The sequence below is a fragment of the Trachemys scripta genome, chromosome 5 (assembly GCF_013100865.1).
Source record: "Trachemys scripta elegans isolate TJP31775 chromosome 5, CAS_Tse_1.0, whole genome shotgun sequence".
NCBI lineage: Eukaryota > Metazoa > Chordata > Testudines > Emydidae > Trachemys > Trachemys scripta.
Window position 1 is genome coordinate 23,007,096 of NC_048302.1, and position 14,206 is coordinate 23,021,301.

At 44.4% G+C, this 14,206-nt stretch overlaps 1 long non-coding RNA gene across 1 annotated transcript; it reads right to left on the reverse strand.

Moving 5' to 3' along the window:
- Positions 1-4,918: 4,918 nt before the first annotated feature.
- On the reverse strand, positions 4,919-7,738 carry LOC117878238. Its single transcript, XR_004645934.1, has 2 exons — positions 7,359-7,738; positions 4,919-5,361 (listed from the first exon to the last, which is right to left on the reverse strand). It is a non-coding gene; the product is annotated as an uncharacterized LOC117878238 (long non-coding RNA).
- Between the last annotated feature and the right edge of the window lie 6,468 nt (positions 7,739-14,206).

Here is a 14,206-nt window from a genome sequence, read left to right on the forward strand (position 1 = left end):
AAAAAGAACAGGAGTACTTGTGGCACCTTAGAGACTAACAAATTTATTAGAGCATAAGCTTTTGTGGACTACAACCCACTTCTTCGGATGCATCCGAAGAAGTGGGCTGTAGTCCACGAAAGCTTATGCTCTAATAAATTTGTTAGTCTCTAAGGTGCCACAAGTACTCCTGTTCTACTTTTTTTGTTTTTAACTAATTGGTTTAGCTTTTGTAGCCTTGGGCATTGCTTGTAACAGTAGCTGCCAGATTTTCAGACAGAAATATGATTTATTTTGTTCAAGGTGACAGCATCTTTCTTTTTTCCTCTTCCATATTTTTTAATGTGGAAGGGTGAATATGGGAGTCTGTCAAATTAGGCACAAAGGGCCAGATTCTGTTGACTTCTGTGAATGACCCCAATTCAGGCCAGCTAAAGATCTGTCCGAGAGCACCCAGTTCTGTTCTCACTTACTCCATTGTAAATCAGCTACACAACTCTCCTGACATCATCAGAGTTACGCTAGTTAGACACCAGTGTAAGTAAAGTCAGGAAGAGTGAAATTGGAGTTGAGTTCTCATTAGTTTTGCCATCATATTTTTCACATTGGACCTGCTTCTGGCAAGAAAGATTTTAAAATGAAATAAATCACCTGAGAGAAAATTCTGCTGAGCTGTCTGGTCAAACACTTATTACAATGTGAATCTTGAACCTCTGTTACTTTAACCCTTCCCATGCCCAGGCTCAAACTTGTACCGCCATTGCAGCTGTTTCTCTTTGCATATATTTAAAGATGCATGAGCATCCTTTAGACAACTATGCTTAATATTGTACTGAAGTGCTTTGCATACAGAAAGTGTCCTGCTTGTCTCATTACTCAGTGTATTATATGGTGTAAATAATATTTATATTGCTTTTATAAGTAAAGAGTTTGTGAAACAATATTTGTAAATATATATAAATATATATATATTATATCCAATGCTATTGCAAAGCTCACTGGAATGGGTGTATATTAGTGTTTTACAATTATAATCCCTTCCTTCCCCCAGCTCCCTTTGCTGAGGGTTTGGAGTAAGATTTTTACTTTGGGTTAAGGGTTTGTGTCCAAAGTCCTGGGCCCAGCCCTGCTTCCCTTGAGTTGCCACTAGTGGGAGTAAGAACAGGTTCTTAGTCTGGAACAAATTGGTTCCCCAATACCTTTGGGTTGGGTCTGTATTTGGTGTTGACAAAACACTTCTTCCCTTGAGCATTTAGGGTGAACTCCTGGCCCTGCTGAAGTCAGTGGGAGTTTTGTCATTGCCTTCAGTGGGGCCTTCTTTCCACTCTGCGTCTCTTTTTGCACTTCTGGGACTCAACGGTTTATTTCAAAACTTTAAATGTGTAGGCCTGAGAGCAAGGCTTTGAAAGTGGCTATTGCATGTATAGAGAAACTAACCACAGGACTCTTGTTAAAGACGTTTGAGTATCATAGAAAGGCCACATCTTTCTATGGGTACTACAATAGCCTCAACTCACAGTGTATGTTCTGAGTGCTGCTTTGTGAATGCGTGCCACTAATAATAAAGTGGTGAGAAGATAACAAAGTGCTGCAGTGTGCAGTACTACTAGCCTTTCTCCTGTGACAACTGCAGCCTTGGTAACGATACAAATCTGATGATTTCCACTTAATCCCTAGTGAACGTTTAGCCACATGATAAATCCATCCATGCCTTGGTACAAGTAGCAGTTTGTTTTCAGGAGAGGCTTGGGAGTGGAGCAGCTGGGGTGGTGGTGTAGGCAACAAATGATAGATGTGCATTAGCAGAACTGTATGGGAACAGTTTTGCAGAAGGTCCATCAACATTTTGCCTCACTCCAACTGGTGCTTAGTCTCTCCCTTTCATGAGGTCCATTAGCCATGTATCCAGTCTGAAGGTACCTCAGAGACATAGGCTTTTAGTAGCACATGTTTGATTTATTTAGTTCTGGTTTTTGTTAGTGTTCTAATGTGCTCAAATTGGAGTAGTGTTTGCCACTTTCTGAGCTGAACCCCTCTATCGAATGGCTGGGGGGTAATGAATAATACCGTACCTAGAGCGTCTGTGCGCCAGTTAATAGGCGAGTAACTCAGAGTAGCTTGAAGATGGGGTTTAAGTATGTCCCCTAACACTATTTCAAGTGGAGTGTGAGTTTAGGTTCCTTAAGGTTTTGCTACATCACTGTCCTATAGCCTATCACCTAGTTTTATAGCAAATTGGAGATTGTTGAGTCTGTTGTCTGGCTGTCCTCTCATAGAGAAAGAATTAATGAATAATTTCTTATCATGTTAGGAAGGAGATAGCCAAGAAGGGGATATGATAAAGCTCTACAAAATGTGTGGTGTAGAGGGGCTCCCATTAACCTTTCTCACTATGTCTTAAAGGGACATTCAGAGGCACCATATTTAAAACTGATAGAAGGAAATACTTTTTAAACACAACACACAACCTGTGGAACCACCTTGCCACTAGATATCATTGAGCCCATGGGGTTTACTGGATTTAGGTATATACCACCTCCTGTCAGTGAGCAGCTGGGGGTTAGGAAAAGCTTTTCCTATTTCATAACTGTCCACTGTGGAGTTTTTGGCATTTTCCCCTGAAACATATAGCTACTATGGGAGTCAAGATACTGGCTAACTGTCCCATTGATCTGATCTGGTATGGCAATGCCTATCTCCCTAGTAAAGACCAGAGTTGTGGTATTTCCATGTAGGACTGTAGCCTTTCATGTGGATCTAAGGTGGGTAGTGTACTCAGTACCACATTGATCACATGCTAGAAAAATACATTATGTTGCATTGTTTGTAGAAGACATCCTGCTTCTCAGGGCTCTTCTTCCTTACACAATCATAGCTATTTGCCCTTCTTCAGAACCACAATCACACTTTTCCCCCACCACAGTCCAGTCCACACGGTCAGTGGAATTAAAGGCATTTGTGACAGGGCCTGTTTTTCTCCAATGAGTCAGGCACTACAGTGTTGCTGGGCTCTTGAGTTTATGGTTTGGCATTTGATACTGAGTGAGGAAAGAGTAGAATAAAACCACTCCTTTGCCTTTCAGTGTTGTGGCTATTTATGTACTGTTCAGAATTTGGACTTTGAGAACTAGTTAATGAGTTGAATGCAGCAAATGTTTATTTATTGAATATCATTTTTTGGGCATTGAAGGTGAATTTGGTGGCTTAGAGCCTGTCAGAGGGAAGGAAGAGGTGCATTCTGATAGTGTATGGGGATCAAATTAACAGTCTCCTTCTAGCTTTTAGCCAGCTATCTGCTTATGTGGAATATCAAGGTGTCCAAGTCAGACTCAGGTGTTTATCTACATCCAAGATGCATTTTAAAACAATATATTCTAGTCTGTCAGCCTCCTGCTGTCTCTGGCAGCTCCTAACACGTACACAGAGAAACTGGTCTTAAGCCCCAAGGGACCAGCAAAAATCTGTGGCCTAATAGAAGGGATCTTTTAAAATGTAGGAACAAAATTGATCTGAAAATCTGTGCCACTGTAGTTACAGTGGCCTTTTATGACAGCAGTTGCCTATTGTAAGAGGCTTTTAGTGCAGGACTAACTATATATACCCAAACGTTTTGTGAACTGAATTAAATAGAATCACTGAGTTTTTACCTCCTATGCATCTATTCTATCAATGGACAGGAGGTTGCTTTTGTATTACAAACTAAACTATCTTAGAGGTGAACTGCAAAGCAAAGGATTGTTTTGCTCTTCACTGGTTTTCTGGGCCCAATTTTGATGCACGTATGCATGTTAAATAGGGCAGAAAGCAATTTCAGTGGAGTAAGGTGCTCCTCATTGTCACTAAGTGTATCACAGTCTAGCCCTTAGGATGCAGAAAGACTGTTTCAGTATTTTAAAAATCATACACATAGCAATTTATTTTTACTACAAAGATTAGGAGAGTTCCGTTTGCCTCACTCTTCTCTCTTTGCTGGAGGACCTTGGCAAGATCTTTGGAGAAGCTGAGTAGTGAAGTCACAAGAGTAATCCAAGTTACTGTTCTTTCTTCTCCAACTAAGTGGAGAATGAAATGCTGATTCTTAGATAGGGATGTGGTGAATTCTCCCTCACTTGCAGTGTTTAAATCATGTCTGAAGATCTTTCTAAAAGATAATGCTCTGGCTCACACAAGTTATGAGTTTGATGCAGAAATTGGGTGAAGTTCCATGGTCTGTGAAATACAGGTCAGACTAGTTGATCGTAACGATCCCTTCTGACCTTAAAATGTATGAATCTGTGAATAATCATGGAGTAAAATTTGTGGTCAAAGTAATGGTGGTGGGGAAAACAAAGTACTGAGGTTGCTGCTTATTATGTGTTTGGGGAAAATGAAGTCCGGGTGAAATCCTAGCCCTACTGAAGTCAATGGCAAAAGTCCCACTCACGTCAGTAGGGTCAGGATTCCACCCTCTGTCTTTTGGTAGATGGAAATGCTATAATTAAAGGCTTTTGACTTTTCCAGTTAATACAGAACTAGAAACCAATTTAGATCAATAAAACAGAATAAGATTAGTTCTTCATCTTTGACAAACTGTTTGTCACCGTTAGTTAGATAAATAGGTCATTTATCCAACTAGCTGAATGTACTGGATATCCACTGCACAGGTGTATTCCTGGCTGCTGAAGCTGCTATGCCTCACATAGGCAGCTACAAGGTTTCCTCTTTACCTTATGTTTTGAGTATGGCAACTTCGCATGTCATAACTCTATAAATGCAAAAGTACAATTGTGTAAACTTGTTACATAGTTTGCCTTGGAACTACTTAGATTCTCCATGGTTCGATGTATATATTTGGTGTAATCAAAATCCATAATTCATCTACTACTTAATTTGAAATGAATGTTCTGTTTTTTAACGTGTTTTTAAATGAATCAGCTGTACAATGTGAACAGACTAAATATGAATGCTTAAAGGATCTTTTAATAAAGTTTTTGCGTCAAGAGCTGTCTATTTTTTCTTCTCCCAACATTTTGTGATCATGGGGGTGGTATTCACATTTTTACTGTTCTCCCTTGTCTTTCCTTGACTTCTCTCCATCAGCTGTGTTGGTGATAACAAGAAAATGTGGGTTTTACTTTTGTCATACCTAGTAGCATGTATAGTGTGAAACAGTTCGGTTTGCCATCTCATTGTTATATTTGATGTTGCACTCTTGAGTGGAAGGCAAGGATTGGGTCCACCTTGGACCAGAAGTCCTGTCTGTTTGCTGGATCAGAAAGGCTGCCCAGAGTCAGTTTAAACTCAGGGTGTTTATCCACAAATCCTTTCTCTGTCTGGTGGTCCTTGGAGAATCCAGTTTGAATTAGTATATGCGCACCTCTTCAGGAGGTGGCTTCAAAAGAGCTGATAACCAGAAGAATAATGTTAGCATTCCCCGAAGTACATACAATGGCACAATCACACATACATAATTGTGTTTTTAATACAGTGGATCCCCAGAGGCATTAACCCTAACTCAGGAAGGTTTAACTTAAGTCAATAAAGTTTATCTTAATTCCATGAGGTTTGCCCAGGACATTCAGTGTGTCTTAGCCTCCCTCTCCATGAGCCTCTGCTCTCCAGAGAAACACCAATGGGAGTAGCTTCCTAACCAGCTCCCCTGAGGAATCTGTCCTCAGGAGCTTCCTCTGGTATGGGGCTTCCTGACTGAGCCCTCATAAGTATTTATTAGGCTCAGGTGCTCAGAAGAATGGCCACAGTGGGTCAGACCAATGGTCCATCTAGCCCAGTCTTTTGAGATGTCTCGGGAGATCTGCAATGTTTGCATCTGGCGGGCAATTTATCATGCAGTTCTATACTTCTAATAAATCCCTTATTACTATTACCTGGCTCTTCCTAGTAATGGGGGTCCCTCCCTATGAGGTGTATCCTCACTGTGACATCATCTGGAAGGAGGGTCCCATGGGATTATTTTCCTTTGCTCCAGCCTGTTGTTCTTCCCCGAGACTTTCATCCTCCTTAACAGCACAGAGGCTATCAGACTGGATGTGGGACCACACTACTGTGTCCCTGAAGATCTTGTCTGTATCAGTCTGTCTCCCCTTAGCTTCTCCAGTTCAGCCACTCGCTTCCAGAGCCTGTGCTGTGTCTCTGGGGGCCCAGAGCTGTTTGCACCAAGTGCACACATATGCCCATGAGGCAAGCAATAGTACATGCTGCATTCAGTGCCATACGCTGGATAGCCTCCATGCTGCTGCTGGACTTCTGCCTGCATTGTTTTTACTCTTGTATGTTTTGTTTCTTGGAGGGGGTTGGCCTTACCTTAAAGTATGTTTGCTAGATGTAGCTGCCTCTTGCAATTCCGGTCTAAATTCCCATACAAAACTCCCCTGCTGCACCTGTTTGCTAGCTCCTTCCTTAACTGCTTAGAGGAGTCTGTCATGGGTAAGCTGAGTGCCCGACCCCGTCGGGACCAGCCCCCGTGACATAACTATTAGTTGTTATCTCCATTGTACACATTGGAGTGAAGAAAACACCCAGGATACAGAACTTGTCCAAGGGCACACACACACATTCAGTGACAGAGCTAGGTTTGCACTCAGGAATCCCTACTGCCCTCCCCCAGGATTGATAAATGGCTTTGGTTGACTTACACTCTGATCATACAATTGACAGTGACTGGACAGACTTCTGTGCTCAGACACAGCCCCACACAGAAGTCAGTGGGTGCAGCAGTCCACTGCAGGATTGGGGCCCTAAGTTAGTTCTTGGACGTTCTATTTGGATTCCTCTATCGCTTTTTCTCCTTTTACTATTTTGTCTTGTTTGTTTCAATACATAAGATTAAAAAAAAATTTGGAAAATGTAAAAGCCTCTTTCTCTCTTCCTGAAAGAGTAGGTACAGTTGGCAGCTCTTCCCGAGCCAGGAGAACCCTGGGCATTCGGCTCTAGAGCGGACTTCCACATCTGAAGATATGGAAAAAAGCGAAGTAGAATATTTAATGAAAGGGAAATATTTTGGTTTCAAATGACTGGTTGGATTCAAAACTTCCAACCGACTCTCCATAAGGCAAGCTAACAGTTCAGGAATACAGCCCCTGGGCACAGTTAAATCTGCTACTATTACCATTCTTAACTGATTTCAGTTTCTATGGATTTGTACACCTGTACTCAACCCCCCAGCCCCAACTCCTCTCTTATCCCCCTCAGAAGGAAAAACAAAAGAAAAAACTCCAGGGCAGATCCTCAGATGGTGTAAATTGTCATAGTTCCCTAGACTATAAGCGATGACAATTTACTGCTGTTCAGGATCTGCCCTTCCCTCTTAAGCAAAAATTCACGTTAGTCTTGTTATTAGTATCTTAGCTTCAGTCGGCTACATGGCTCAGGAGCCGTCTTACCCTTCTTCATTGCACCAGATGCTGGTAGGATCACATTGCCTCATCTCTTATCAGTTAGGTTACTTATATGGTGAATTCTTTAGCCCAGATGTCAAGCAGAATAACTTATCAGACTCGCCTTTGCTGGTCTTGCTTTCAGCATTTTCACAGTAGCCAGGAAATTGCTGCCAGGCTCCTCTGTAATGAGAGTATTTGTCCTATAATGAGTGTCCTTATGACCTTCTGGTTTTTTTTGTACCTTCTGAAGGGAAGGAGACTGGCTGTGTTTCAACACCAGCAAAGGGTTTCCCCGCCTCGCTCCGATGATTGTGTGAATCAGGGTAAAAGTTCATGAAAAGGATCTTAGGACAGAAGTCAAGTTTAAAAACAAACAAACTTGGCTCTAGTGTTGACTGCAGTGAAGTTGTGTTCCTTATACGGCACTGTATCCTCTTCCAAAAGGGTTGTGTAACAGGACACCCCCATGGCAGATGCTGGAACAAGCCCCTCTTCTCACATTTATGCCAACACGACGGTATCTCTCCTTATCTGAGCTACTCAACCTTTCGGCAGCCTTCCCGAGAAAACAGAGCAGTCTCATTCTGTGATCATGTAGAGTAGACTACAATATTAGCAGAGTGCCACAGCTGGGGATACTGGTTAAAGGCGAATCTTCCCTTCCAGTAGAATACTTTTCCTTCAAATACACGGGACAGGTTGAAAAGTCCTTCGTCTGTCTTGTTGAGCGAAAGTCCTCCTGGTAGAAGTCGAGCTGCTGGGGTTCTTCACTAGCCTTGCTTTCCTCCGCCTCTCACTTTCCCATGTTATTGTGACTCCCATGCGGGGCAATGATCACCTGGCTTTTGTGTTATCTTCTGTCAGACCAGCCAGCGCTGGGTTATGTCCTTACTCTTCTCTGGGCTGCTTCACTCCTGAGCCTGTGAGCCTCACTAGCAGCACTGTCCCACCAGGCTGTGGCCTTGAACAGGGTTTGCTTTAAAACTCAGGGTTAATAGTTCTCCTTCCGAATACTACGTGCTTTGGGCCAAAATTCTGCCAGACTTACACTCCATGCATATGCCATGGGGTAATGCCATGGGGCTCGCACTGGGTAAGTCATTTGGCTTTTAATGTAGCAATCATGTTCTGCACTCAGAATGGCGTGTGAGGCCTTTATCTTGCAAAGCAGCCGCTATCTTCCTTTCTGATTGTGGGAGCTCCCTCATTCCCTCCGTTTTACTTGGAGTGGATGCAGATTTCTAAGTCCCTTCCCTGCCCCTCCCTCTTTATACCATTTAATTTTGTCAAGCTATTTCTCCCATCTGTTTCATTCTCTCTTTAGCGCAGAAGGGAAAGGTTCTCTCAGGGATCCCTTTTCCCACACCTTCTTTCAGAGGCCCTGCTTCAGAGTAACTATTGCTGGCTGAGGAAGCTGGACATGGCTTCTACCTGAGCATGGCCCTTCATCTGACTAGTAGCCTTCATGATTCTGCAGCACTCCTACCACTTTCTGCAGTGCTGCCACATGGAATGCAGGACCGGACTGGCTCTTGGGCTAGTGGGCCAGCAGCCCTTTGTTTGTGTGTTTCACTTGCCTCCACTGCTGGGGAGGGGACTCTGCACCCTGTGGGTTTTTGTTTGGGGTTGTTTGCTCACTTCTCTGAAGCTTGCTAAAAGGGAGGATGTTTCTCCCTCCACCCCCTTTGTTACACAATGTAGTTAAGCATCAAGTCTTCTAATCTTTTCAACAGTGGCCAGAGATTCTGTCTGCTAAATTAAAAAGGCAAAGGGCTTATCAGATAAAAAGGAGCATTACTCCAAAGCATCTCAGTCTGCAAATTAGTTCTCATGCCAAGAGCATGAGCCTGGCTCAAAACTCCTTTACCAAAGCGGACATTTTGCTTTAACATTCCCTCTAGTTAACAACTCAGAGCCCCAGATTTACTGGTTGAAAACCAAATAAATCCCCATGTTGTCTGATGGGGCTGCCTGGCCATGTCACTGGGTGTGCAAAATAAAGGCCAACCCCCATTTCTCTTGATTTCGTGGAGAGCAGGATTGGGCCCTGTGATGTGGTTTGGGTGGATGAAGAGGAGGAGTATATATAAAAACAGACATTTTCCGATTGTATCCAAAAATGCCAGTTAGCCAAATCTTTGTTACTTTCCTGTTCACTTGGTATTTTTAATTCCCCTAATTAGGTGTTGGTGAAAGACAGGTTGGGGTGAAGGACATTTCTGTGGTCCAGGGTATGTCTATATTGCAAAGAAAAACCTGTGGCATCGAGTCTTGGAGCCCAGAACAATTGACTCGGGTTTGTGGGGTTCAGGCTGCAGGGCTACAAATGACACTATACAAGTTCAGGCTCAGGCTAGAGCCTGGGCTCTGAAACCTGGCATGGTAGGAGGGTCTCAGAGCCCAGATCGAGCCTGAACAGCTAGACAGCTATCTTTAGCCCGGCAGCCCAAACTCAAGTCTGAGACTCAGAGCCACAGGTTTTTCCTTTGCTGTGTAAAAACTAAGGCACTGGACAGGGACTCGGGAGATTTGGCTTCAGTTCCTCGCTCTGCCACAGACTCCCTGTGTGACCCTAGGCAAATCACTTCATCGCTCTGGCCCAGCTCCTCAAAGGATCTCAACAGAAGTTAGGAGCCTCAATACCTTTGAGGATCTGGGCCTCAGTGCTTTAGATTCACATCTGTAAATAATACTTCCTTCCTCCCATCCTTTGTCTTGTCTATTTAGATTGGAAGCTCTCCAGGTCAGGGACAGTCTCATACTCTGTGTTTGTACAGTGCCTGGCACAATGGGTCCTGGATCTCGATGGGCGTCTCTAGGTGCTGCAGTAATACAGTAAAACAGAAAAATTAAATAAAAAAAAAACAAAAGTTCAGTCATTTGTCTGCTCCTGAGGTAAAGCCTAAGGGTCTGTCAATACCGCAACCACAAGGGGTGACTACAGCTATGTAGATACACACCAGCTAGCTTTAAGTTACCATGGGTAACAGAGTAGTGAAGCCACACAAAAGGGCTTCAGTGCAGGATAGCCACCCAAGTCATTACCTGGGGTTCTGGGCGGGCTTATTCAGCCACACTGCCATCTGTGCGGCTGCAGTTTCACTGCTCTGGGACCCGTGCTAAATTAAAGCTAGCTCAGATATGTCTATATGAGCTGCAGTCACACCCTGTGGTGGCAGCTTCCTACACAGTGTGGGGTCTAAGTGGGGACTAGCTGGTTTTTGCTCCGGTGTCTCACCAGCACCCAGAATGAATTGACAGTTTGTAAGGACATTGGATAATGCATCATCCTTTTGTTAGTAATAATATAATGCAAAAGATTTTAATCCTATAAAAACCCTGCAGTTTTCACCCTTGTGAACACTCAAAGCCAAACATTGACCACCTATGTAAGGGACAATGTTTTCCAGCAGTCTCAAAAAGCAGCTACTATGACATGCTCAGGAAATTTGGAAAATCTATTCAGCTTGAATATTGAACTGAATGAGATTCTCCATTATAGTTCACAAAAGGCCTGGTGTTATTTTGATGCCGATAGTTAAGAAAACACATGATAGACACATTGCTAGAGCCCTAGATTACTCAGTGTTTGTACAGTACCTGGCACAATCGTAATACAAATAATTAATCATCATCATAATACTAAATGGAAAAATGAAATTAAAAAGCCCCAAGAGATCAATTATTTGTCTGCTCCTGAGATAAAGACTAAGGGTCTGTCTGTACTGCAGCTCATATAGGCTTATTTGCAGTCTGTTAACATGTACATTTCCAAGAGTGATTAGTACCCAGCGTGCACCCAACACACAAGGGTGAAGTTTGCTGAAGAGTTGGCTACTTGTTTTGGTCCCTAAATGGAAGCTGAGCTCTTTCTAAAAATCTAGCCATTGATCTGGGAGAAACTGCAGGAATCTCCTTCTGGGATGGAGCAGGCTATGGAAAAGCCAGAGGTAAAAGCTGGTGCACTTGCAATAACGCATTGTTACATTCCTGGCCTGGTCCCGGACCTCTAGCGAAGCAGCTGGTTTGCTTTTGTGGGCTCAGATGTTGACACAGGAACTGTGTTGAATTTTGGAGCTCGCTGTTCTTATTTCTTTCCCCAACCAAAAATGTTATGGGGAAATCAGCCAAGTGTTTGTTTTCCATAACTGCCTCTTTATCTGATCCCTCCCCAGCACAGCCTGAAGGGTGCCAGACTAACACAGGCCAACAGCTGATTTGGCATAGGGACTCTAACTATAATTATCTTAATGTCAACACCACTTGGGGTGAGGCTGCTTCTTTCCAATCAAAAGACTTGCTGCGAGCCCTACCCCCTTGCCTTCTGCAAGCTGTTTGTGGCACCTACTCATCCTTCTCTGGAACCTGTGCATAACCCAACACATCCACAAGGAAGGCTGTGTTTTTATTTTGTGGATGAGTTTGCTACAGATCTGTTTACTACTCTGCAGCTAAGCTGTTTCACCCTTGACTCTAAAGTGAGTTTTTAAAACCCCAGGGTGATTTTACATTTTAATGAAACAGGGCTTTTGAAATAGATTTTGAGCTGGATTTTCAGAATGGCCATAGATAACCAGGGGTGCGTGCAGGAGATGTACACATACAGAGACGCATTCTGGTGTGCAGCACATTGTAAGTTAGAGCAGCCCCTGGCCTCTGGTCCCCACATGACTCCAGAAGGTTCCATGGCACACAGTCATCTTTGTCCTCCCTCCATCTGGGTTTCAACTGAGCTCAACTCCTCAACTTTCGGCTGTTGTGCTCAACTCAGTCTCTAGCAGGGCTACAGTTTTTTCAAAGGGGATGGCAATGGCCAGGCATCCACGGAGCATGCAAAGGCTGAAGGAAAGGTGTGGGCCTGTGAGATCAATAAACAGGGAGGGGTCATTGGGAATGGGCTACATGAGGCATAAGCCCTGGTGATGCAGGTTAGAAGATCTCCAAGCAGTCTTTGAATGGCCACAGGGTCTGCCAGGGCAGCTCAGAGGCAGCCACTGAGAGAGGCAGGAGTGGAGTTAGGAAGGATTTGGAGGCTTGTTCAGCCGGGAAAGTACAGAGAGGGATTTAGAATTGGTGATTAGGAGGGCAGGGAGCCAGGAATAAGCAGTAATGCTGTATCTGGTTGCGTCTCTGACCTGGAGAGAGGAATTAAGAGGGAGGAGCATTAGAGACACTACTAGAATCAGTGGCATCAACACAGAATGTTTTGGGGGCATGTCAGTGAACAGGCAGCCCGAGCAGTGTGCTGCAGTTAGGAATTGCTCATTGAGGCTATGTATTGCAACAATACATGAGAGTCTGCTGTGGGAGCTGGTGCCTTTATAATTAGCAGCAGGTGCTGCATTATCCCCGTGTTGTATTCTAGTGACTCGTTCTGTGCATGCCAGGCAGGCATTCAAAGGGGCTACACCCTCCCATGGTATCAGATGGTGTGGCAGATGGGACTGCTCCCTAGCACCTCCTGCAGGGCCAAACATGTCCTCAAACAGAAGGCGCTCCCTGCCTCAATCCACAGGTTGTGGCCATAAGCTTGGAATGAGTCTATATCCAGCTCAGTAATAAACTCAGTCTTTGGCAGTCTGAAACTTAAATAAACAAACATAACTCCAAGGCAAACAGCTACCTGCAGCGCCTGGCCTGGCCTGGGATTCTGGGTTATCACAATGCAGCTCCTCCTCAGTCCCAGTCTCACCCTTCACTGCCCTGAGAAGATGTAGGCAGCCTTCTTAACTGGCCTGCTGACTCTTGATTGGGCAGTATTTTTCCTGGCCCATCTAGGCCTCTGGAGGACTGTCTTGCTGATAACCCAGTCTGGGTGGATTTTCTTTGAGCAAGTCAAGTGGCACCAGGGTGCCAGTACATCCAGCAAGGGGCAGAGAAGGCCTGATAGACCCAGTCATAGGTGGCCACAGTGATGGAGGAGGGCTGTGAGGCTGCAGACCTGGAGCTTGGGTCTACAATACAAGCACAATAGTGTCTGGGTGGCGGTACTCCAGGAGCTAAGGAGCTATTATAGACATGAGCCTTCTATGCATTCTGAGGGCAAAGTCCTACCTTGGCAGGGGCTGCAGCCTGAGGCTCTGTTTGTAAGATGGTCAAATGGTTTTCTTTTCTCTCATGGCCTAGAATCTAGGGAATTGTCTTCACTGGGGTGAGGCAAAAACCGTGCCCCGGTGGGGCGAGCTCACTCTGAGCCAGTTCCCTTTTCCCTGCCACAATATGGCAGTGACTTCCAAAGTGGCATTCTAGGCGTGTGTGTGTGTGAGTGTGTTGGGGGGAGATAAGTGATGGCTGCGGTGCCATGGAAGAGTAAATTGGAGTAATTTATTTGGGGATGGCTCACACCCTGGAGGGAGCACAGCGAGGGGGAACAGCTGCAGACCTCTGCACTCTTGACAAATGTATGCCCATGAGAGCAGCTGACTTATTGCCTGGGATGTTAACAATATTGCAACTCACCAGGAGCAGGGGGCAGACTGTCGCTCCAAAGCACTTTATAAAGGTGGTGATCAATTCCATTCTATCCTGTTCCGGGTCTTACACTGTGCTCCTTGCCAGATGATGTACAGAGGTGCATGCAATGGATAAACCCTACACAGCACATGTTATAAACTGATTCTACATGGTAAGACTCTTCTTAGAGCTGAGCAGCTCCTCAGGGTGGACACAGCAGATATTGCTTACTCCGTTATGGATTAGCTGGCTGCTATACATGAGCTGAGGGTACATTTCTGTGTCAGTTTCACCTCCCCGTTTTCCAGTATCACCAGCCTTCACTGGGCCTGAAAGATACTAAATAAATAAAAGGCTTGTACAGAATATGAACTCATAGTCTCATACTTCACGCCTGG